Below are 26,137 nucleotides of genomic sequence, written 5' to 3' on the forward strand. Positions count from 1 at the left end.
CAGTGGAAGTGAGAAATAGATTTAAGGGTCTAGATCTGATAGATAGAGTGCCTGATGAACTATGGAATGAGGTTCATGTCATTGTACAGGAGACAGGGATCAAGACCATCTCCATGGAAAAGAAATGCAAAAAAGAAAAATGGCTGTCTGGGGAGGCCTTACAAATAGCTGTGAAAAGAAGAGAGGCAAAAAGCAAAGGAGAAAAGGAAAGATATAAGCATCTGAATGCAGAATTCCAAAGAATAGCAAGAAGAGATAAGAAAGCCTTCTTCAGCGATCAATGCAAAGAAATAGAGGAAAACAACAGAATGGGAAAGACTAGAGATCTCTTTAAGAAAATTAGAGATACCAAGGGAACATTTCATGCAAAGATAGGCTCGATAAAGGACAGAAATGGTCTGGACCTAACAGAAGCAGAAGATGTTAAGAAGAGGTGGCAAGAATACACGGAAGAACTGTACAAAAAAGATCTTCACGATCCAGATAATCATGATGATGTGATCACTAATCTAGAGCCAGACATCTTGGAATGTGAAGTCAAGTGGGTCTTAGAAAGCATCACTATGAACAAAGCTAGTGGAGGTGATGGAATTCCAATTGAGCTGTTTCAAATCCTGAAAGATGATGCTATGAAAGTGCTGCACTCAATATGCCAGCAAATTTGGAAAACTCAGCAGTGGCCATAGGACTGGAAAAGGTCAGTTTTCATTCCAATTCCAAAGAAAGGCAATGCCAAAGAATGCTCAAACTACCGCACAATTGCACTCATCTCACATGCTAGTAGAACCGTGAACTCCCTGATGTTCAAGCTGGTTTTAGAAAAGGCAGAGGAACCAGAGATCAACTTGCCAACATCCGCTGGATCATGGAAAAAGCAGGAGAGTTCCAGAAAAACATCTACTTCTGCTTTATTGACTATGCCAAAGCCTTTGACTGTGTGGATCACAATAAACTGTGGAAAATTCTGAAAGAGATGGGAATACCAGACCCCCTGACCTGCCTCTTGAGGAATCTGTATGCAGGTCAGGAAGCAACAGTTAGAACTGGACATGGAACAACAGACTGGTTCCAAATAGGAAAAGGAGTGCGTCAAGGCTGTATATTGTCACCCTGCTTATGTAACTTCTATGCAGAGTACATCATGAGAAACGCTGGACTGGAAGAAACACAAGCTGGAATCAAGATTGCCGGGAGAAATATCAATAACCTCAGATATGCAGATGACACCACCCTTATGGCAGAAAGTGAAGAGGAGCTAAAAAGTCACTTGATGAAAGTGAAAGAGGAGAGTGAAAAAGTTGGCTTAAAGCCCAACATTCAGAAAACGAAGATCATGGCATCCGGTCCCATCACTTCATGGCAAATAGATGGGGAAACAGTGGAAACAGTGTCAGACTTTCTTCTTTTGGGCTCCAAAATCACTGCAGATGGTGACTGCAGCCATGAAATTAAAAGATGCTTACTCCTTGGAAGAAAAGTTATGACCAACCTAGATAGTATATTCCAAAGCAGAGACATTACTTTGCCGACTAAGGTCTGTCTAGTCAAGGCTATGGTTTTTCCTGTGGTCATGTATGGATGTGAGAGTTGGACTGTGAAGAAAGCTGAGTGCCGAAGAATTGATGCTTTTGAACTGTGGTGTTGGAGAAGACTCTTGAGAGTCCCTTGGACTGCAAGGAGATCCAACCAGTCCATTCTGAAGGAGATGAGCCCTGGGATTTCTTTGGAAGGTGTGATGCCAAAGCTGAAGCTCCAGTACTTTGGCCACCTCATGCGAAGATTTGACTCATTGGAAAAGACTCTGATGCTGGGACGGTTTGGGGGCAGGAGGAGAAGGGGACGACCAAGGATGAGATGGCTGGATGGCATCACGGACTCGATGGACGTGAGTCTGAATGAACTCCGGGAGATGGTGATGGACAGGGAGGCCCGGCGTGCTGCGATTCATGGGGTCACAAAGAGTCGGACACGACTGAGCGACTGAACTGAACTGAATAGTTTGCTTCTGCTAATCCCAGACTCCCACTCCATCTCTCCCCGACAACCTCAAGTCCACTTGGCAACCACAAGCCTGTTCCCTATGTGTGTACGCTTGTTTCTGTTTCATGGATAAGTTTATTTGTGGTGCATTTCAGACTCCACATGTAAGTAATATCATATGGTATTTGTCTTTCTCTTTTTGACTTCACTTAGTGTCACAATCTCTAAGTACATCTGTGTTGCTGCATATGGCATTGCTCCATTTTTTTCACAGCTGAGTAATACTCCATTGCATATATGCACCACATCTTATCCATTCATCTGTGGATGGTCATTTAGGTTGCTTCCATAGTACTTCTTTTAGAAGTATAGTTTTATCTGGACGTATGGCCAGAAGTGGGATTTCTGGATCATATGGCAATTCTACTTTTTGTTTTTTGGGGAACCTCCATAGTGTTTTCCATAGTGGCTGCACCAATTTGCATTCCCACCAATGGTGCAGGAGAGCTCTTTTTTCTCCACACCCTCTCTGGCATTTTTTATTTGTAGATTTTTTAATATGATGGCCCTTCTGACTCGTGTGAGGTGGCATCTCTTTGCAGTTTTGATTTGTATTTCTCTAATAACTAGAGACACTGAGTGTCTTTTCATGTGCCTCTTGACCGTCTGTGGGTCTTCTGTGAAGAAATGTCTGTTCAGGTCTTCTGCCCATTTTTTCCTTTTTGATTGGATTGTTGGCTTTTTTGTTATCAAGTAGCATGAGCTATTTATATATTTTGTAAACTACTCCCTTGTCAGTTACATCATTTGCAAATATTTCTCCTAGTCCATAGGTTGTCTTTTCATTTTTGTTTTGTTTTTATTTTTCTGTGCAAAAGCTTATAAGTTTGTTTACTTTTGCTTTTATTTCTATTGCCATGGGAGACTGACCCAAGAAAACATTGGTGTGATTTATGTCAGAGGATGTTTTGTCTATGTTCTCTTCTAGGATGTCATCTGTTTCTAACTGAATCATGGTTTTTTAAAAAAGGAAAAGGACTCTAAGTTAATTGAGTGAGAAAGTAACTTGGGTCTCAGAGAGCCTGACATTTACTGAGAACCTACCACAGCCCCATTCACTGTGCTTGGCACGTTTAGGGGATGATGCATTTAAAGACCTTTGTAATGTGTCCAGCTTTTATTTATTTATTTTTTTTAGACTTTTAAAAAGCACGTTTGGCTGCACTGGATCCTCGTTGCTGCATGCAGGCTTTCTCTGGTTGTGGGGAGTGGGGGACACTCTCTAGCTGCGGCACGCAGGCTTCTCATTGCAGCGGCCTCTCGCTGCAGAGCCTGGGCTCTAGGTGTGTGGGCTTCAGCAGTTGTGGCGCATGGGCTTTGTTGCTCTGTGGTGTGTGGAGTTCTCCTGGACCAGGGATCGAACCCACGGCCCCGGCACTGGCAGGTGGATTCCTATCCACTAGGCCACCATGGAAGTCCTTGGCTTTGTCAAGGGGAGCTCTCCTGCCTCTCATCTTTGGTATTGGAAGGAAATCATTGTAGCCATGGGTGACAATCAACACTTAAGTCGTGGGAAATATTTAAGTGCTTCCTAAGGGCCAAGCACTGTTCTAAGTGCTTTGCATTTGTTGAATCTCACAAAAATCCTGGAAGGTAGTGCCATTATTATCAACCTCATATTATAGATGAGATGAGATGCAGAAGCAGAGAGACTGTAACCCTCCTGCAACCACACAGTAAGCATCAAGTCGAAGACTGAACCGCTAGCCTGGCTCCAGCATCCACGAAACCAGGTGCTTCCCAGCTGCAGAGTCTTGTCTATTTTAGACCCTGAAGAGGAGCCATGAGGACAGGAGGCTGGAGAAGACTCTAAAGGGTGCCCTGAGAGCACGTCTGTCTGGGGTCAGGGGGATCTTGAGGGGAACACATGCGAGGTTGGACTACTGATTTCTGACTTGCAAAGATGCAGGAGAAAAACATCAGCAGCTTTTACTGACCTTCTTCAGGGGCTGCAGGGAAGAGACTGAGGCTTCAGAAGCAGAACTGATTTGAGGAAAGAGAGGTCTGGAGAGGAAAGATTCAATTCCATTTAAACTGAGACTGGAGAGAGTTAAACTGAATGAGAGATGGTGCTTGTTCTATTTGCTCTTTGGATGTTTGTTGTAAGTGTAGTTGAAGATGCCTGGTCACTGCAGAGAGAAGAACACAGGAGTGAGAAGCTTTGCCATAGGGTGTCAGTGGGGTGATGGGCAAACCACTGACCTCACTAAGCTCTGCTCTCCTGGCTTACAAAATGCCTGAGTCCCTGTGTCAAAAAGGGGGTGGGTCTGGGCACTGTGTATTTAGCTCCTGGTCCAGATTCTGTATTCCATAATTGGTAGCTGTTATTATTATTATGGCTATAACCATAGACCATTAATTTACAGTTTAGAAATACTTCACCTATGTCATTTTGCACTTTTTTAATTGAAGAATTAAAATTTTATGAGCAATCCTCCTAATTGTCTAGATTCAATGTCATCCCTACTTCTCCCAAGTGCGCATAGCAGATAAGCCGGGAGGGGCACTGCTTCCATCTGGTGGCACCCTGCCCCAAGCCACTTTATCTCCTACCATCTGTTGAGTCTTGATGGTGCGAGGTACCGTCCTGGGTGCTTGGGGGACATTACCTTCAATCCTGACAAGAGCCGTGCAGACACAGCCTTTTCACCACCTGGCAGACCAGGAAGCTGAGGCTCAGAGAGGTTAGGTGACTTGCCTGAGGCCACACAGCTGGGAAATGCTGGGCATGGATTCAGAACCAGGTGGGTCTCTCACTAAAGCTCACACATCCTCCCAGATGGCAGAGTTAGGGTTTAGGGACTTCTCTGGGGTTGGAACCGGCTTTGCAATGATGGAGAGAGTGACCACCTGAAGGCTATTCGGTGGACAACATGAATTTCTCTGGGGATGGCTCTTCTGAGGCTGAGCAGCTTTAAGGAACACTAAAGAAGCTCCACCTAGGAGGGTGCTACCTCTGTATGCCAGGTGACCCCCTCACTGGCAAGAGAAACTAATCCCTCCACCAGAATCCCCATGTGACTCATCTCCCTGGCTTCCACCCTGGGCTCATCTGCCTAGTGTTCAAGCGGTCAGTTGTGACTCAGGGAATGGAGCCATAACAACCCCTTACACTTGTCCAAGACTCTGTATTTTGCAGAGAACCCTTTCACATCATCAAGGCCTTGGAGCTAAGAGGAGGCAGCGTCTCTACAGACCAAGAACATGAGCTCTGGGGCACACTCGTGACCTGGGCGGCAGTCTCTGTCCCACTCTTTACATGCTGTGTGGCCTTCCGCAAGTCTCTCTACCTCTCTAAGCTTTAGTGTCCTTACCCGAGATATGGAGAAAATATTAATGGGTGAGGTTTTTACGAAGGTTCATCGAGAGTCTGCATACACAAAACACATGGTTATGTTACGTATTTATATATAAAATCTCATTTTACAATCATGCATGCTAAGCTGCTTCAGTCGTGTCCGACTCTGTGTGACCCCATGGACTGTAGCCTGCCATGGAATTCTCCAGGCAAAGATATTGGGGTGGGCTGCCATGCCCTCTGCCAGGGCATCTTCCTGACCCAGGGATTGAGCCTGCATCTCTTACATCTCTTGCATTGGCAGGCAGGGGTTCTTTATCACTAGGGCCACCTTGGATGCACTTAACTTTCCTAACAGCCCACAAATAAATAATGAATACTGATATATAGCAATGCTTTTAATAAATGAATGTGGAATAAGCACAGTCACACCCCAAAAGGCAGATAATACGAGCTCTTACTTATGAAGCCAAGTTCTTTTCATCATATTTGGTTATACCGCACCCTGACTATCCACTCACTGACCAGACTAAAGGCTTCACGGGGGCCAGAGCTGTGTCTGTTTGCTGAACCCTCCTCTCAAAACATTCAGCGCTGACACATGGTAGCGGCTCAATGTATCTTTGCTGTTCAGTCATTGATCTTGTTTAATCCTCACAATAGCTCTTTGAAGTAAGAGAGCTCATCATCCCCATTTCACAGATAAGAAACAGAGGTTCAGAGCAATGAATGAGGTTATGCAGCAAGGAAGTGGTGGAACTGGAGTTCACACTCAGGCTCCTGACTGTGGACTGTGAACTATCAACCATCCTGCCAGAGAGCTATTTCCTCTTGGCAGACGGAAGGCTGGGACCACAGCTAGCAGGCTCTCAGCCCTGCGCTCACTCCACCATACTTAAGAGGGTGAGGGCTGGTCCCCAAGGCCAGCCTCACAGCCTTCTGAAAAGCACCACTGAGCCACTGCCCAAGAGGCCCTGGGCTGACAGGTCACGGACTTGGGGAACCACTGAGCCTACCTCGTACACGTCTCAGGTGGTGGTTCTTGTTGACTTGCTAAGTTGTGTCCGACTCTTTGTGACCCCATGGACTGTAGTACGCCAGGCTTCCCTGTCCCTCACTATCTCCAGAGTTTGCTCATACTCATGTCCACTGAATTGGTGATGCCATCCAGCCATCTCATTCTCTGTCACCCCCTTCTCCTCCTGCCTTCAATCTTTCCCAGCACCAGGGCCTTTTCCAGTGAGTCGGCTCTTCACATCAGGTGGCCAGAGTATTGGAGCTTCAGCTTCAGCTTCAGTCCTTCTAATGAACATTCTGTGTTGATTTCTTTTAGGATTGACTGGTTGGATCTCCTTGCAGTCTAAGGGACTCTCAAGAGTCTTCTCCAGCACCACAGTTCAAAAGCATCAATTCTTTGCTTCTCTTCCTTCTTTATGGTCCATCTGTCACATCTGTACATAATTATTGGAGAAAACCGTCACTTTGACAATACGGAACAAATTGGGATATCACATGCTGAATGACACCCCTCTTTCCCCAGAGAAATCCCCCCTGGGGGTATTTCCTCCAGGGGAGGGAGCCCTGCCTTCCTGTGGTGGCCTTCACTTCAGGAGGAGGGACAGCTCTGGGTTGCAGTGAGCTGAAGGGGAATGGGGACTGTGGCTGGCTAGGCACCCCCCACAGGCTGGGGGACAACAGTGACTGAGGCTTTGAGAGGGGAGCCTGAGCAACATCCTGTGAAGACCTGGGCTGAGCTCCGAGGGTTGCTCAGGCTAGAGGAACCTGTTTCCCCAGCGCTCACAGGAGCTGGCAGGAAGTCTCCTTGGGAGGAAAGCTGGACACTCAGGCTCCAGCTGACCGTGTTAACGTCTCTCTCTCTGTGTGTGTGTGTGTGTGTGTGTATGCTCAGTCATGTCCAGCTCTTTGTGACTCCAGGGACTGTAGCCTACCAGGCTCCTCTGTCCATGGGATTGTCCAGGCAAGAGTACTGGAGTGGGTTGTCATGCCCTCTTTCAGGGGATCTTCCCAACCCAGGGATCACACTCGTATCTCTCAGGTCTCTTGCGTTGGCAGGAGAATTCTTTGCCACAAGCACCAGCTCATGAATGTGCTCCAACTCCCGAGAGGTATCTGTCACTCTTTCAAGGCCTCAGGGGGCTGTCAGCAGTCAGCAGCCTAGTGAGAGGAGCTATCACTTAAACTCAGGCCTGTGTGAGTCAAGGTCTGATCTCTGGGCCTCCAGCACCTCAATCTGTGTACATGTGGTCCGGCGGAAGTGAGGCTGCATGGGTCAGGAGCCAGGGAGGTCTTTGCTGCCTGGGGTCACCTTATAGCCAACGCCCGCTTTTGATCCCTGGGGAATGCAGGTGGGTGCCTCAGGAGAGGGGGCGTGTCACACAGGGGGAGAGAAGAGGCGGAAAGGAGGTCAGGTGCTGTGCATGTCACGCACTTGCTTTCCTTCCTAACACCGAAGTCTGGGTGAGCATGTTTTGCAGGGGGGTGGGGGGAGCAGGGGGCGTGGTTGTTGGAAATGTGGGGACTGAAAGAGTGGGACCAGAGAGAGACAGAGACAGAGAAAGAGGGTGCGAGAGAGGGAGTGCGTGTGTGAAGCACAATGGATAGGTGCTCTGGAAACACGGCTCTATTCCCAGCCCAGATAGAAGGAGGGCAGGAGAGCCTGTCACATCAGGGAGATCAGTTAGGTGCTGTCTGAAGTCCTCCAGCAGCTCCTCCTCTGTTCTCAATTAAAAAAAAATTACTTATTTATTTATATTTTTTGGCCATGCCACGTGGCTTGTGCCATGTTAGTTCCCTGAGCAGGGCTTGAACCCACACCCTCTGCAGTGAAAGCTTGGAGTCCGAACCACTAGACTGCCAGGGAATTCCTGGTGGATTACCCTTAGTAATGTGTTGTAATTAGTTGCTCATTTCTAACCTGAGCAAAGACACACATGCAGAAGCCTGACTGCCTGGGTCCAACTTGGCCCTACCCTTTCACATCTGTGTATTTAACAGCAAGTGAATCAACGTCTCTGGTCTGTCAGACTTGACTGCAAAACAGGGATAATCATGGTCCCTGCTCTCATGGAGTTCTGTGAGGATTCAATGAGTTAATTCTTATTAATCAGCAAATGCTCAGTAAATAATAACTATTACTATCATTACTATCCAGACCCTTCATCCATGGGCCTCAGGTCCCAAACACTCTGAACACCAAAAGCTTTTTAAAGATTCATCTGGCAACTATTTTTAGTCTTTATTTACCCATGGACTGTGAATATTCATTAGCTTTCCTGAAGAAATGTTAATGCATTTAATTACGGGGCCTTGTCCCAGATCATGCTGGAGTGATATGAAGTATGTGATATTTCCACCATCTTCCCTTTCTAAATTCCAAAAAAAATATTCTGGATCTAGAAATACATCTGGCCCCAAGGAATTCAGATAAGGGATTGTGGCTCTGAGCTCCTTTTCAGTTCTTCCAATAATCCTGGAAAGTAGGTGAACTTTATTCCTATTGTACAGACAGAGGGATCGAGGTTCCAAGGAGTTAGAGAATGTGTCCTGGATGCCACAGATCCTCAGTGGCAGAGCCAAGCCTCCAGTCCCCGCCTCCGATCACAGATCCCGTATCAGTTCCCTCTGAAGCCCTCCTAGGCTGTCAGGTCCCAGAGGCTCCTGAGAGCCTGTGTCTGATTCAGCTTTAAGTGCACACACCAGGCATTTGGACTCGGCAAGTTCAAGTTTACTGAATGAACAAAGACACACGAGAGCAGAAGCCACAGGATCCTTCTCTTGGATGGGCCAACATCTCCCACAGGAGACATGGAAGGAAAAGATGAGCTCAATATGAACTGCCGCCAGGAGCTTGCTAAGGTTGCCCTGCCATCTGTGCCCAGGATAGAGTCATGGGCCCATGACTGCCTCTGCCCAGACTCACTTGCCAGGGAACTCTGGGAAAGTCCCTTGACCTTGCAGAGCCCTGGTTTCCTCATCTGTGCAATGAGGATGATGACATCTTTCAGATGGCCGTGGTACTTGGCACGGGTTGGGGCATACTCAGTGAGGTGAGATAGGGCCTGATTGGTGCTCAAAGACAACTGGAACTGACCTGCTTCCCTCCTGAGAGGACTTCCTGCCAGCCTCTCTGAGCCCTTGGGAAACAGACTCCTCCAGCCACCTGTGAGCAACCCCCAGCACCCAGTAGAGGCCATCCCAAGATGCTACTGAGGGCTTGCCTCTCACAGCCTTCAGTCATGGCTGTCCAGGCAGTTGGCGGGGAGGCTGGCTGGCCCAAGAACTTGGCCGCAACCTTCATGCCTGCCCTGCAGCTCACTGCAACCCAGAGCTGTCCCACTTCCTGAAGAGAAGGGTACTCTGGCAGGGCAGGGCTCCTTCCTTGGAGGGGATAACTCCATTTGGGTTTTCTTGGGGAACAAGGGGTATTCAGCATGTGTTGCCCCCAGTCTGGTTTAAGTCTTACCTCCTGGCACAGGTAGATAATGGGCCCAAAGTATCATTGGAAGTTTTCCTGTTCAATAAAGAAGATCTGGCACTGCTGTGAGCTGGACCTAGAATTCCTGCTGTTTACATCTTCCCAATTCTGCTGTGCCCAGGTGCTAGGGTCCCCAGTGCTCCCTCCCCTTGCCCAGACACTGGAACCTGGGCCCCCCTGACTCACTTTATCCAGCTCTTGCTGCAGGACCCCCCCTTGCCTCCCTTCTTCTCCCAATTCCACTGTTGAAATAAAACATCCATCATGCTTCATTTGCCTAATAAGCCTCTGTCTCCATTCTGCTGGGTGATTAACCAGCTAGAATACCATGCGCTCCCGTCACAGGTTCCTGGAGATCGCCATGGGAGGGGTGGTTGGAGCAGCCCTGTGCTGGCTATGGGAGTGCTTTCCTTCCTTTCCCTTTACCCACCCCGCCTCCCCATCTTTTTTTTTTCTTAAGTGACAAATGACCCTGAGATTCCATTAAGTTCCCTGTGCAATAGCAATCATTCTGGAGAAATTGATTGTGACTCTGTTAATGACTGCTTGTGCGGATGTTAATGTACCAGGGGACAGTTTGCACTGTCCGGCTTGCTGGAGCCAAAGCAGAGACACATTCCCTGGGAGGGCATGAGAGGACTGGATGCAGGGTGGGTGGGGCCTGGAAACAGGGTGGGCGGAGCCTGGAGGCAGGGTGGGCAGGGCATCCACGCAAGGAAGTTAGGCCGCTTCATTAGGATGATAGGAATTTTCAGTGCTTCTCAAAAAAGTATTTTCTACGTGTCCGGGGTGTCTGAGTGAAGTGTGCTCGTATCCAGGGTAACCCTCTCTACTTTGTGGCTCCTGCCATCCAGGGGATCAGGTGTGATGGACAGTGGCGGGGGTAGGGGGTTGCTTACTCCCTGCCCCTGCCCTTATACCCTGGAAATGCTGTGCTCCTTCACAGAAGAGAAGGAGATCTGATCAGAGACCAAGAGCCAACTCTGGCCTGCCTCTGGGTGTGACTGTGGGCTTCCCCAAGCAACTTTTGGCCTGGGGAAAATGAACAGTCACAGGCTCTTCCCACTGGGGCGCAGAAGTCAGAGGACTACCCACCAGTGGCCTACCCAGTACCTATCCCCTCTGCTCAATTCTTGCTGGCAGAGCCAAGTGGGAGCCTCTGCCCTGAAGGGTGGTATGGGTCCCTCTCAGGCCCACAGAGTAGAGAGCTTTGCTCAAGCCCACTGCCAGCGGTGGGTAAGAAGGGGCCCCGTGATAGTTCTGGCCATAGGGCAGAGACTCTGCGGGGCCATCTGAAAGTGGATACCTTGTTGGTAAAAACCTGTGCCAAAAAGAGACCTCTTGCTTCCTGCCTCTGGACACTCTGGCCCAGAGTGTTCTGAGAACACAAGAATTGTACAGGACGCCTCTCATGCTTGGAGCTGTAGCAGGCATCTTGCAAGCATTAAGGGACATGCCTGAGGACCAGGTGAGAGCAAGAACTAGAGAGTCGGGCTTTTATTATCATTCTAGATGACCAGAGGAAGTGCTCCAGGGGGAAAGCTGAGGTCTCCCAGGCTGTGTCTCTGAGTGCAGTGGCACACAGAGTCATTCTGAAGCCCAGGGAAGGATGTGACCACTCAGAACCTTCCAAGTGGAGTGATTTTTTTAATGGCAGGGATTAGAAACTGCTGTAATATTTTTCCTAATTGATTCTTCTAATTGCAAATCAATAGAACTAGTTTGCCCCCACCCTGGCCGGGTTTGTTTTGTTGTAAAGTGATGGGGGGCCCTGAAGGACTCCCTGTGAGAAGACTTTTGGTGAGGTGAAATCAAATATTTCAGACCATCACTCATGGGCGGCAGGAGGAGCAGGGGCCAGGAGTGGAGAGGAATTGGTGCCTTTCCTTACTCAGTATCCTTCCACTCTCACAAGGAGGCTGGTGCCTGGTGCGGCTGTTGTTTAGTTGCTCAGTCTGGTCCAACTCTTTGTGACCCCATGGACTGCAGCACACAGGCTCCTCTGTCCTCCACTATATCCCAGAGTTTGCTCAAATTCATGCCCATTGAATCAGTGATGCCACCTAACCATCTTGTCCTATGTTGTCCCCTTCTCCTCCTGTCCTCAACCTTTCCCAGCATCAGGGTCTTTTCCAATGAGTTGGCTCTTTACATCAGGTGGCTAAAGTATTGGAGCTTCAGCTTCAGCATCAGTCCTTCTAATGAATGTTCTGGATTAATTTCCTTTAGCATTGACTGGTTGGATCTCCTTGCAGTCCAAGAGACTCTCAAGAGTCTTCTCCAGCACCATAATTCAAAGGAATCAGTTCTTTGGCCCTCAGTATTCTTTATGGTCCGGTTCTCACATCCATAGATGACTACTGGAAAAACCATAGCTTTGACTATATGGACCTTTGTTGGCAAAACAATGTGTCTGCTTTTCCATATGCTGTCTAGGTTTGTCATTGCTTTCCTTCCAAGGAGCGAGTGTCTTTTAATTTCATGGCTATAGTCACTGTCTGCAGTGATTTTGGAATCCAAGAAATTAAAATCTGTTCTATTTCTCCTTTTCCCCTTCTATTTTCCATGAAGTTAAGGGAATCACAAGCTGGAATCAAGATTGCTTGGAGAAATATCAACAATCTCATATATGCCAATGATGCTGGGTGAGTAAGGGGCAAAGCCAGCAGGTGGAAAGGCTTGGTTGCCAAGCTGTCCCATTCAGACCCTGCGGGCTGTCTCTGGCTGGAAAGTTGGACCCCCCAGGGCGACATCCCCCTTCTCTTGACCTCACTGAGCAACTGTAAGGTAGCCTGGAAATGCATTCATCTAGTCAGTGCATCATGAGCACTGACTCTTTTTCCTGAGCATCAACTATATGGAAATTGGAGATTTCCAGATGGAAATTGGAGATTCAATAGTGGACAAGACAACTGTGGACTGTCCTCATGGAGACAATCAGTCACTGAATGACTGAATCAGGCAGGCTTCAGCTGCCAAGAATTGAATCTTCTCTGGCTATTTATGCAGAAAGGGACTTAATGCAGGGTATTAAGCCGCCTATATCTATCTATCTACATATACAAAATTTTATTTTTAATTTTATTGTTTGTATTCTGTTTTATTAAAAATATACTATTAAAATGGCTTTTAGAACTGCTGCAAGGTCTGGGGAAACAAGCATTAATTAGGCTGAGTTCCCAGGCCACTGAGAATGTCTCATTCAGGCCACATCTGGGCAGCTGCTGCCAGTGTTGCATGTTCTAGATCCCTGATGCCTCTTCTACAAAATAGGAGCCTCATGATTGTCTCTCTCCTCTCTTGCCTTGGTTCTGAATTTGAGTTTCAGATGAGTACATCAGTTGGTAGAACCCAAATCAGCGTGGAACCCTAGCTGCAAGGGAGTCTGTGCATGTAGGCATTTGATCTCTTGGAAGGACCCCTTGGAGCAGGAGGTGGGAATGGATTGTGAGTGAGCAGGCCTTAACTTTCAACTAAGCGACTGATTACAAAATTGTTTAATTAAATAACTCTGTGGTTAGTGCCTTGCAGAAAAAGCAGAGGGAACTGTCAAAAGGAGATTTTCTAAATTCCTGGCAAGCGTCAGAAGGAAACCATGACTGTAGCGGTAGATCGTGGGGCCATACAAGGGCTCTCTGATGATCGTGTCCTCCTGTCCTGAAGGCACTGCCCTGGTTTCTCCTGGAACTTGACTGTTTCTTCACCTTCCCAGGCCCCAGGCCCACATGGTGGTCATCACTGTGTTCCTGATACAGCCGAGTAAGATCCTGGTGGTCTCTATCCCTCTTCAGACCACAAGCCCAACACTCTTGTTCAAATGGTCCAGGCATCCCAGGGCCCATCCATTTGTCCCAGGCTCCCTGGATAGGAGGGGTGATGGGCACAGCAAATGACTCCTCCATCTTAGCTCGGCCACCAGCCTTGCCTGCCTTGGGAAGCCTCCACGCTGGTCCTTTCTGGCGTGAGACCGCCCTCCATGGCCAGGGAGAATGACTCAGTCCACTGTAGAGCTGCATTAGCCACACATCTTAGCTCAGTGTTTCTTGAAGGTTGGCTGAGCGCCCAACCAACATTAGTTTTTTTTTTTCTGCCCAGCTTTATTGGGGTATGGTTGACAAAATGGATGTATTTAATTTTATTAATTTTTAAGGCATACCATGTATTGTTTTGATATATGTATACATTGTGAAGGGCCTCCCAGGTGGTGCTAGTGGTAAAGAACCTGCCTGCCAATGCAGGAGGTGTAAGAGATGAGGGTTAGACCCCTGGGTCAAGAAGATTCCTTGGAGGAGGGCATGGCAACCCACTTCAGTGTTCTTGCCTGGAGAATCCCATGGACAGAGGGTATGGCTGCACTCTGTAGCATCACGAAGAGTCAGTCAGTGTGGGAAACAGACAATAAACAATATAAGGTAAAATGGGTCCCATGCTAGAATGTGATTAGTGCTTGAAGAGAATGAAGCAGAAAGACGGAACAGGCGTGATGGGGCTGATATTTTTGAATGGATGACCAGAGGATGCCCTGGAAATGATCCCTTAGAGAAAAGAACTGGAAAATATGAAGAGGAAGCCTGTGAATAAGCAGAAGAGCTTGCTAGACAAAGGGGCAGGTGCAAAGGCCCCGAGGCAGGAGTGTGTCTCGGGAGCAGCAATGGAGAGCATGGCAAGAGCAGAGTGAGCAAGACAGAGAGCAGTGGGAGACGAGGTTGAGAGCAACAGGGGCCAGATCCCACAGGGTCTCACAGGCTGTATCCACCAAAGACTTGGGCTTTGCCTCTGAGAACACGGGAGCCGTAGGAGATTCAAGCAGAGCTAAGCCACGATTGCACTTGTGTTTTCATAAGGTTACACTGCTGCTAGGTGGAGCCTGGACTGTTGGGGCAAGGGTAGAATGGGAGACCAGGGGAAGGACCACAAAGGTAAGAAGTACCAGTGGCTGGTCTAGGGTGGTAGCAGCAGGTGGAGAGTGAGGTGGTCAGATCCTGGGTACAGTGTGAAAGCACGTGTAGCTGGCTGTGTTTGCCTGGAGATCTGCTGGGGTATCTCAGGTGGCGGTGCTACTCAGGCTGGATGGGCTATAGGTCTGTGCTTCCAGTGGTCTATCCACTTAGAAAGCATCTCCCCCTGGGAAGGGGGCTGGCAGGAGCCGGGCAAGTGCGAGGTCCAATCCTTCCGGCTGGACTAGCTCTGGTCTTGCCAAGTGAGCCAGGAGGGTGGCCTGAGGAGAGGCCACAGCTCAGAGGAAAGGACACAGGCTGGAGTCAGACCCTCTGCAGCAGGGCTCCTCTGCCTGCCGTGGGTTGGCAGGACTGACCACGCTCTGGTGACCTTGGCCTGACCAGGAGCACCTATGCGGAGCAGGGCTGGCGAAGGTGGGGCTGGGTTCCCAAATTGTACCTCCTGCTTCCCACTCTCAAAGCACCCCCTCTCTCAGCTGCTCAGCACTGAGAAGAGCTTATCACAGGATCCAAAGGGGCCTGCTGAGAGGGGTTTCAGGAACAGCCTCTCTGGGGCTCTCGGTTTAGAGCAGTGGGCCCCAGACATGGACTTTGCCCTCAGGGTGACATTGGACAACGTCTGCAGACATTTCGGTTGTCACAGCTGAATGGGGGGTGGGGATGGTGCTCTTGGGGTCTAGTAGGCAGAGGCCAGAGATGCTGCTAAACATCCTGCAATGAACAGCGCAGCACTCTATGAAAGAATCATGAGTTATCTGTCCCAATGCATCAGTAGTACCGGGTGGAGAAAACCTGGCTTTGAGGCACCTTAATTCACTAAACTTCCCAAGTGTGGCAGATTGCAAACAAATGGCCACAAATTTCTCCCATCTCTCTGTGTGTGTCTCTTTACCCCATCAAGAAGGGGAATCTATTTCTTCACCCCTGTGGCTTGCTTTGACCAACCAAATACAACGGAAGTGATATTATGGCATTTCTGAGCATAGGTCTCAAGAGATCTTGCAGCTTCCACTGTCACCTGCTTAGAGCTCCAGGCAATCACCTGTGCCAGCTACCACTTCAAGGTCATCTTATATCATCCAGCCCCAGACAGCTGCCAGATGAGTGTGGCTGTGTGAGTGAGGCGAGATGAAACCAGCAGACGCCCTGCCCAGAAAAGTCCAGCTCAAATTGCTGACCCTCAGATTAATGAGCAAACAGAAGGGTGGTCGTTTAAAGCCACTAAGTTTTGGGCTTGTTTGTTTGGCAGCAATAGATAACTAATACACTGGGAAGATGCCCATTTAAAGGGGGATATCTAGGGAGGGATTGGGGGCAGGAGGAGAAGGGGTCGACAGAGGATGAGATGGCTGGATGGCATCACCGACTTGATGGACGTGAGTCTGAGTGAACTCCGGGAGTTGGTGATGGACAGGGAGGCCTGGCGTGCTGTGATTCATGGGGTCACAAAGAGTCGGACACGACTGAGCGACTGAACTGAACTGAACTGATCTAGGGATCACATGCCTTAACACAAGGGATTAATGGGCACATTTCAGTCAATGGAAGGCAGACTGGGGCAGAAGCAGAATCCTTCTTCCTGTTGATCAAACCCTGCTAGATGAGTGGCCAGCAGGGTGGATCCAATATGCATATAAAACATCTGTGATCTGGTGCCAGTGGCCACAGGTCAGGAAGGGAGCAGTTGGATGATGGAGACTAGATTGATGATAAATAGCTGTGCAGATAGCAAGGAGATCAAACCAGTCAATGCTAAAGGAAGTCAACCCTGAATATTCACTGGAAGGACTGATGCTGAAACTGAAGCTCCAATACTTTGGCCACCTGATGCAAAGAGCTGATTCATTGGAAAAGACTCTGATGCTGGGAAAGATTGAGGGCAGGAGGAGAAGGGGACGGCAGAAGATGAGATGAGATGGTTGGGTGGCATCACTGACTCAATAGAAATGAGTTTGAGCAAGCTCTGGGAGATAGTGAAGGACGGGGAAGCCTGGCGTGCTACAGTCCAAGGGGTTGCAAACAGTCAGACATGACTGAGAGACTGAACAACAACAAGCTGTGTGGTGGGTGTGGCTTTAAAGTGGAACAGTCCTGGGCAGGAGCACTGGTTCCACTCCCTGGGAGCTGCCTGACCTTGCCTGGGTCATTCTGCTTCCCCCTCCGAACCTCTGCTTTCTCCTCTGGGAAAGGGATGATCATACCTCTCTCAGGCTTGTTAGGAAGATTAGATCAGATTAGATGAGATAATGTATATGAAGGGTTTGGCACTAAGCCTGGCACAGAGAAGGCACAATAATGGCTTGTTGACTGATAGACCGTTTGAACAGGGTGGGCTGCCGGGGTAGACGGTTCAAAGGCTCCGGCCAGTCCGTGTGTCTTCTTCTGCTGAAGAGGGGAAAAGTGGATTGGGAGCTGTAGGAACTAGGTTGTTGCTGGGTGATTCCAGAATGGATGTCCCCAGGTGAGAAGAGCAGGCTTAAATCAAACTGGCACTGAGAGCAGAAGGCAGGGAAACCGTCGGTCTCCGCATTATTCCCGTATGAGCCAGCATGTGGTGTGGGTTTTAATTTAAAGCAAGCATTTAGTGAGTTGATAAACAGGAGTGCACCTCCTGCCCTCCCACGCCCTGAGCCCCAGAAGCACAATTATCCTGGAGAGAAGACGAAGTGAACATATGGAAATGAATTCTAATAATGTGGCGAGGGCAGGCGGCACCTGCCTTCCCGGGGCTGCTTTGATGGGGCTCGGGTGGAGATTGTTCACACGCCAGCAGGTAGCAAAGGTCAGCTGAGGCTTTGCTTCCTGCTTCCCTCCGCTGGCTCAGTCCAGCCCTGGGATTGAGAAGGGTTGGGGGCTTTTTGATCTTCTTTTAATCGTGTGCTCTGAGGCACACCCTCCTCTGGTGGGTCTCTATGGCATTGTGCGTGAATGGTCCAGGTGGGTGGGCTGGTTGGGTGTTACTTTTCCTTCTCCCAAAGGCTGACACAGAGTGGATACATAAGAGGCCCATTGGTCTAAGGTCTCCAGACCCAACTGGGGAAGTGATCGTTTGGATTCCAAGTTGTGGTTCATGACAATCCATTTCAAACTAGCTGGGCAGAAGAAGGGCGTCACTGACTTGAGGGACTGAGCTGTGGAGGGAACCAGGTAGTGGGCTCCCAGGCACCAGACCCCTACCACCAGTATGAACTCCACTTGTACCGCATCTCACGTCAGTGGTAGTTTCTCCGCCAGTTTTATCTGCAACACGGAGCATCCTGACTGCCTGTAACTCCCATTCAGAGCTTTCTAGCTTTGTTGCAAGTTGAAAGACTTTTAAGAAGGGCTCACTTGGCTCAGCTTGAGTCCCATGCTGGCTTCTGTGGCTGGGGTGGGTGTTCTGGAGGGTGGCCGCTCTGGAGGGTGGCCACTATCACAGCCTCACTGGTGGGTAGGTGAGAGGGAGGGAGCTCCCCAAAGAAGTGAGGATACTGTTGCCAGAAAGAGGGGAATGTCAGGTAGGTAACACAGTAGTGATGCTACGGGGGGCAGGGGAGTGTCAGTAGAGTTGCAATGGGGCTTTCTTGAATTATTCCTAGTTTCTTTAAAGCCCAATCAGGAACCATATATTCAGAGATGGGCAGGTTGTCCACACTGTGGAGAGGCTGCCACACTGGAAGACAATGTTCCCTAGGCCTCCTGAGTATTCAGGCAACTTAGAAGCAGAGCCACAGGCAGCTTTTGTTCTCAGAACATGTTTTTATGGATGTTTTATAGTGCATAGATTCAGAAGAGATACAGTACCATTCTCTGTGTCAAAGGGAGATTTCTTTGCTGTCCAGGATAGTAAAGCTCCATTTAGCACGTCTGCATCCATGCGGCAGCAAAGAGCAAAGGAAAAGGACCAAGTCACCACCTCCCAGCTCTCTTGGAATTCCTGCACAACACTCATTGGCCATCACTTAATGCCCGGGCTTGAAAAGTGAAAAGTGTTTGTTAGTCATGTCCGATTCTTAGCGATCCCATGGATTCTAGCCAGCCCGGCTCTCTGTCCATGGAATACTCCAGGTAAGAATACTGGAGTGGGTAGCCATTCTCTTCTCTAGGGGATCTTCCTGACCCAGGGATTGAACCCAGGTCTCCTGCATTACAGGCAAATTCTTTACCATCTGAGCCACCAGGGAAGCCCAATGCATGGCCTTACCTAGCTGCAAAGGAGGCTGGGAAATGTCTTAAAGCTGAGTGCAAGGTGGCCCCAGGGATTTGTTACTAAGGAAGTGGGAGAACAGACGTGTTGGGTGGCAGCTGCCTGTCTGTCCCAATCCCACCTCCTGCCTGCCCTCCCTTGTCTGCTGGTGGGGACAAGAAGGAGTTCCTCATCTGGGTACAGCGCTCACTGGGGAGGGAGGAGATATTGAAGAGCAGGTTTGGAGAAGGGCATTCTAGATGAAATACCCTCCCCACCACTGCAAGGGATTCATAAGATAGCAGGAGGGATGGATATTTGCATTACTGATCACAAAACATTGTGAAAAGTGTGACCAGAGCTGGGTCGAGGTTGTCCAGCCCAGGGAGCTATGAGAGTACTAACAGGGGAGAGGGGGCAGCTACATTAACTGGGGATCAGGGAGGGCTTCCTGGAGGAAGTGGTGCTTGATTTGAGTCTGGAAAGATGAGTAGAAGTTCACTAGACATGGGTTGGGGGTAGGGTTGCCAGATTAAAATACAAGATGCACAGTTAAATTTTCATTTTAGATAAACACCTAATCATTTTGGGGTAAGTGTTCTTGCCTGGAGAATCCCAGGGATGGGGGAACCTGGTGAGCTGCCGTCCATGGGGTTGCACAGAGTCGGACACGACTGAAGCAACTTAGCAGCAGCAGCAGCAACCCATATGATATTTGAAACTTATGTGTACTAAAAGATTGGGGCTTCCCTGATAGGTCAGTTGGTAAAGAATCCGTCTGCAATACAGGGAGACCCCAGTTTGATTCCTGGGTCGGGGAGATTTGCTGGAAAAGGGATAGGCTACCCACTCCAGCATTCTTGGGGTTCCCTGGTGGCTCAGCTGGTAAAGAATTTGCCTGCAATGCAGGAGACCTGGGTTCGATCCCTGGGTTGGGAAGATCCCCTGGAGAAGGGAAAGGCTACCCATTCCAGTATTCTGGCCAGGAGAATTCCATGGACTGTATAGTCCATGGGGTCACAAAGAGTCGGGGTTGCAAAGAGTCACAACAGAAGGATTATTTGTTGTCTCTCTGAAATTCAAATATATCATTCTACATTTTTATTTGCTAAATCTGGTAACCCTATGTGGGGATGAAGACAGTATGTGTGCAATGAGCTGACATAGAAAAGCCTTAGAGTTGGGGAGGTGGGAGCAGCCTGGCAGCTGGAATGATCTGATCGGGAAGGTGAGTGAGGGAGTGTGGGGAGCAGGGAGGAGGGAGTGAGGCTGGAAGAGGAAGCAAGGCAGAGAAGTCATTGTCCAGTTAATAGGAATCAGGATTAGCTATTATCTAACATTTACTGGGGCCGATCGCAATGTGCCCAGAACTCCAGTACTGACTCCTGTCATCCTATCTCCATGGCCAGGAGGGAGGTGCTTATATTATACCCATTTTACAGATGAGGCCAAATGACAGCTAGGCAGTGGTAGAGTGGGGATTCAAACTCTGGGGTAAATCCAGCTGTGCCTTGTCTCCTTCACCAGCTCCCTGTGACCCAGCAGGGCTGGCGGTCACACAGCTGCCAGAACAGAGGAGAGAAAGAGCGGAGACCTAGGCCATTTAAGCTCCTTAAAAATGTGGCCCTTGGACTCTCAGAGAACAGCAAGTCCAGAGCCTCCACACTGGGCACTCAGCAGCCCTTAAGGGTCCTGGCTTCGCGGGGTGGGGTTGGGGAGGGGTGAACTGAAGAGGAGGGAGAGAGACACGGAGACGAGAGATGGGGAGGACCTTACGAAGGGGAGGCCTACCATGGTGGGACTCCAGATAGAGAAGCGCTTCTGTCCTGGGCCCCTGTGAGAGGCTGTATTTGAATACAAAATGGCTCAGTGTCTTTGTAAACAAACACTTTGCTGGTAGCCCAGCGTCCTTCTTTTCCAGGGAGGAAACAGATTCCCTTGAAGCGGGTGGTGGGGGCTGATCTTGCTGGTGCAGCAGGATCTCAAGTGCATCTCTGTACAGCGGGGACACTACTGTCCCAACCCACCTACTTCTGCACCCCTGGACTCCAGACGGTGAAGGAGCCAGCTGGCACCTTCAGCAGACAAAGGCTCCCGCTCAGCCTGGCTTGCCCGACCCTTCCAGGCACTGGGCTTTGAGGCCCTGATATGTCGCCCGGTGCGTGGGTGGCAGGACCCAAGGGTTTACAGACCTCAGCCGGGGTGGCCCTGGGTGGCTGTGTCAGGGCCACGGGGGCCCAGGAGAGCCCCCATCGTACCTGCTCCCCCGCCCTCTCAGCTGCGGCTGGGCCAGGGCGGCCCATTGTTGTCCACGAAATGTTTAGGAATCAGCCATTTAATGAGAACAAAAGGAATTAATTGGTGGTTTAGGCCTAATGAGACCGCTGTGCAAATTAACAGTCCTCATCAGCAGAAACAAACAGAGCCCTTAAATGAATTGCCGAAGAGCATTAAACTGAATAAGCTTTTGCCGGGATGATAAATAGCAGGTCAGAGGAGACCATCTGGCCCCTTCCCTGCAGCTTCCTTCCAGGGAGGAGGGAGCGAGCGAGGGCGGGGCCCAGCTGGGCCGGAGCCAGGCGCACACCCACGCCCACTGCCTTGAGCGCACACATGGGCACACACATCCATCCATATCTACTCACACACACTCAGAGCCACATGCACACACATTCGCATGCTCACTACCACATCTGTGTGCCTCCACGTGCAGTCACACTATCACATCTGTGTGCCTCCACGTGCAGTCACACTGAGACACCTTTGCACATGTTCACAGACGCACGTTTGCACTCACACGTATATGATTGCACGTACACACTGGAGGTGCAGTGGACTGTTGCTGTTCAGTCGCCCAGTTGTGTCTGACTCTGCAACTCCATACACTGCAGCAGGCCAGACTCCCCTGTCCTTCACCATCTCCCAGGGTTTGTTCAGATTCACGTCCGCTGAGCGATGATGTCATCCAACCATCTCATCCTCTGTTGCCCCTTTCTCCCACTACCCTCAATCTTTTCCAGCATCAGGGTTTTCCCAGAGAGTTGGCTCTTAGAATCAGGTGGTAGTGGACTAAGGCAACGTTTGTCTCTGAGAAGCAGGACAAGACCCTCTGCCTGAGCTGTGTGTGCCTGGAGGCAGCAGATGCTGTGGGCAGAGGGGCGGAAGCTCCCACCACCCCACCTGCATGCTGGCAGAACAGTGGGCTGGGTGGGAGGACGGAGAGCACCCCTGGCTGCAAGGCAGTGGCTCTCTCCTCCTCAAAGGGCAGTCCTCCTTTAGGTGGGGTGTGTGGAAGCCTCTGATGTGCCCTCTGCCCCTGCTGTCAGACGCCGCCCTCTTTGCACACCGCCTGGTGGTCTAGTGATCTCAGGTGGAACGTACTGGGCGGGGCAGTAACCTAGAGGGTCACAGGCCCTCCAGGTGGTTCTGATGCATGCCAGTGGAATGTCTAGGAGTCCTAGAGCTGATATTCTAGATGTCTGGCCCTCCTTCGTGCACGCATGCTCAGTCATCCAGCTGTGTCCTACACTTTGCGACCCCGTAAGCTGTAGTCTGCCAGGCTCCTCTGTCCATGGGATTCTCCAGGCAAGAATCCTGGAGTGGGTTGATGTTAGGGGAAGCACCCTGACTGAAGCCGCCCACCCTAGCCAGGCACCATAGTAACCATTTGCATGAGCTGTTTTACGACCAGAGGTCCTGGTAAGGAACAAGGAAATAATAAGCCACCACCCAGCGGAAGAGTTTGGTAAAGGTCAAAAGGAGACACCACATGTCAGATCACTTCCCAGAATCCTTCTCACTGGCATCCATCTTGGCTGAGCAATGCATTCACCACCAGGAAGGACTCTGAGTCAGAATGATCTGTCAGAGACCGCCCGGAAACTAATCCCATCACCATAAAACCTGAGATTGGGAGCCACATAGCAGAGCGGCTCTCCTGGGTTCTCTTACCCTACTGCTCTCCACCTGGGTGCCCCTTCACAATAAACTCCCTTGCTTTGTCTGCACATGTGTCTTCTCAGACAACTCATTTCCTAGTGTTAGATAAGAGCCCACTCTTGGGCCCTGGAAGGGGTCGCCCTTCCTGCAACATTGTCATTTGCTATTCCAAGGGATCTTCCCAACCCAAGGACCTAGCCTGCGTCTCCTGCATGTCATGCGTTGACAGGAGGATTCTTTACCACTGTGCCACTTTAATTTTTATTAAAAATGTATTTTTTAAGCTTATGTGTTCCTCTCTTTCCTTCACTCCACACACAGTGACTGCTTTTGTCCATCATTGAACATTCCACCTAACCAGTGTCTGGCATACTGGAGGAGCTTAATGCATATTTGTTGTCTGAATGAGTAAACCAAATTCTTTCAAAAAAGTATGTGATACTCCATCCAGGCTAGGGCTCTGGTAAAGTTTGATGGAAATCCCAGTGTTGCATTCTATGCACGGAAGCCCGATGTTAGGTCCTAAAGATGTCTTGTGTCCCCCACTGGGGGATCAGCTCCTTAAGTGAGTTGTCTGGGTGTCATTTGAGTCTCCCACAGGGATGCTCTGCTCTTTCCGCCACACCCGGCCACTCCAGGCTATGAGAGTCACCTTACTGAGTCACCTTGCTGAGTCACAGAAACCTCTGCTGGCCCCTCAGTGCCTGCCCAGTATACAGTGAGCACTCAATACTTCCTAATGAGATAATCTGTCCTTCCACTCAGTCGTTCATTTGCAAGTATTCTTCAGAGTCCAGCATGGTGCTGGGTATTGTATAACACAGGGATGAGTTGAATTGGCCGAGTGTTTTACTCTCAAGCAATTTATATGTGTTGAGAGAGATAGGAGACAAGAAATTTGGGTTAAGCACATGGAGAAGTTAGGTTCAGAGCTAAAAGAAACAGTAGAAGAACCCATTTTAGGGAAGTGGTCAGGGAAGGCCAGCCTGTGGAGGTGATGTTTAAGTGCTACCTGAAGAATGAATGAGAAATCTGACACACAGACTATGGGCAGAAGGGGATTCCTGGAAGAGCAGACAGCATCAGCATGTGCAAGGGTCCTGGGGTTTGTGTCTGGCTGGAGCAGACAGCGCGTATGAGAATCCTGAGGTTTACATGTGGCCAGGAGGAGGAGAGAGTGGTATGAGGCAGGCTAAGTTGGGCAGGCCTGAGTGTGCAGCCATGAGGATGAAGTTGAATGAACCAGTGAACATCAGTTGTTAGAGTTTAGAGTGGAAGTAACAAGAGAAAACTACAAGGATTCTCAACCGATTAGTGTTCAGAGAACCGTCCTGGGTATGGCCCTGTGCCTAATGCTGTGGGAGACAGAATAAAGTGTAAGGTATCGTCCCTGCCCTCAAGCCAGTGACCAGTGCCCTGACCTGAACAGCCTGTTCACAGTTAGCACCCTCTGAGTGTGGTCCAGCTGAAAACTTCAGAGAAATGCTGAGGTTCCCGGGGCCTCTTTGTGGCCCATAGCACAGTTGTTTAGGAGGAGGCCACGTGGAGGCCTGCCATGGGAAGCCAAGACTTGAGAGGACTTCCCAGGAAAAACAGAATATAAACTGAGTTTGGGCAATAATTGTGGGTACCAGTGCCTCTCTGCTAGATATCACACACATCTCCTGCCCTCTCAATCTGTTTGCAAGGTTCAGATCATCAGCCCGTTTCACAGATGAGGAAACTGAGGTACAGAGCAGGAATTACAGCCATTGAGTAATGTAGGTAGGCTTTGCCCCTGGCTCTGCCTGACTATCCATTTCCAGTGCCAGGAAATGGAAACCCAGGGCCTAGCTCAGGGCAGCAGGGCCATGGTGTGACAGTCATGGGCTCTGGGCCTTTTGCCTTCATGGGCCCCAATTCTGTTAAAAAATTACTGAAAATTATATTTTGTGACTGCGGTGTTGTAAAGATGAATATGTTCATTTCTCCTGATTTTGAAAAGGTTAACAACATGCTCGTGGACCCCCAGTGCTTCATGGACTCCGGTGCCCCACGGTGCCTGGTGGAGAAGCAGGCCTGCTGACCCCTCACTGGTGCTCTGTAGCTCCTTCAGATCCCAAGGCTGCCTCCCCAAACTCCAGGAGCTCACATCCCACTGTCAAAGCGCCCAGACCATGCCCCATGCAGGGGGTGATGCCACCAGGAAGCTTTATCTTGGGGGTGGGGTTTCTGCAGTGGAGCCGTTGAGGGCAGCTGGGCAGATAAATCACTGCCTGGGAACATGTGTCTGTGCAGATGCAGGGACAAGCGATTGCTTGTCTGTTTTCCTGGAACCAGAGCTTAAGTTCACTGGGGTGATAAAAGGTTTAGCCTCCACGATTAAGGCCACCTCTATAACTCACAGCGCCAAAGAGGGCCCAGGAGCATCGGTCTCGTGTTTGTTGTTTTTCTCAAGGTGGAGGAGGGCCATGCTTAAAAGAGTGAGAAAAAAAAAAAAAAGGGCCAAGCCATTCTGCTGTGCCCTCGGGAGGGAGGCCCTGGGATGCTGGATTCCACACTGGGGCATCTCACAGATCCTACCTCCATTCTTGCAGTTTAAGGCCCGGCTTCCCTCTGATTCACATGCTTCCTGCTGCTCCCAGGGAGCTCCCGGAGGCTCAGCTCTACTGGGGTGCCTCCCTAACTCAGAGACCTGTGATTGCTCCCCTTTGCCTGCAGAAGGAAAGCCACAGGCCTCAGATAGGTCTCCAGAGCTTTCCAGGCACTAGGCCTTCAGTTACCATTTGGAGATACTTTCCTGTGAACATTTTCTTCCAGCTCTGAAACCTGTACTGTCCGTCCTGTGCTTGTTGACCCTGGCTGTTTTCCCCTCCTGGAATGCCCTTCCTCCTCCAGGGAGTCCTCCAAGAAGTTCCACTTATTGGAATTACTTTTACCTTTCACAGACTGTGTTTGGATCTCTGCGGCAACCCTGGGTGCAGTCTTCTTGTAGTAACCTGTGTGTGCCTCTGTCTCCTCCTAGCGTGAGAACCTCTCAAGGCTCGGGACCTGATTTATTCATTCTGGTCTCTCCTTGAGGTTTAACATGGTGCTTTGCACACACAGGAAATGCCCAGTGTTTGTGAAGTGAATTGACTTTCCAATGGGGAGCTGCTTTGGTCTATTCTAATTTGAGACCTTTGCTTAGAGGCAGACCCAGTTCCCCCATTTCTAATTAGACAAAGTCTTGACCTTGACTCCTGGCCTGGGAGAAACTTGGG

The sequence above is a fragment of the Capricornis sumatraensis genome, chromosome 2 (assembly GCF_032405125.1).
Source record: "Capricornis sumatraensis isolate serow.1 chromosome 2, serow.2, whole genome shotgun sequence".
In the NCBI taxonomy this organism is placed as follows: Eukaryota; Metazoa; Chordata; class Mammalia; order Artiodactyla; family Bovidae; genus Capricornis; species Capricornis sumatraensis.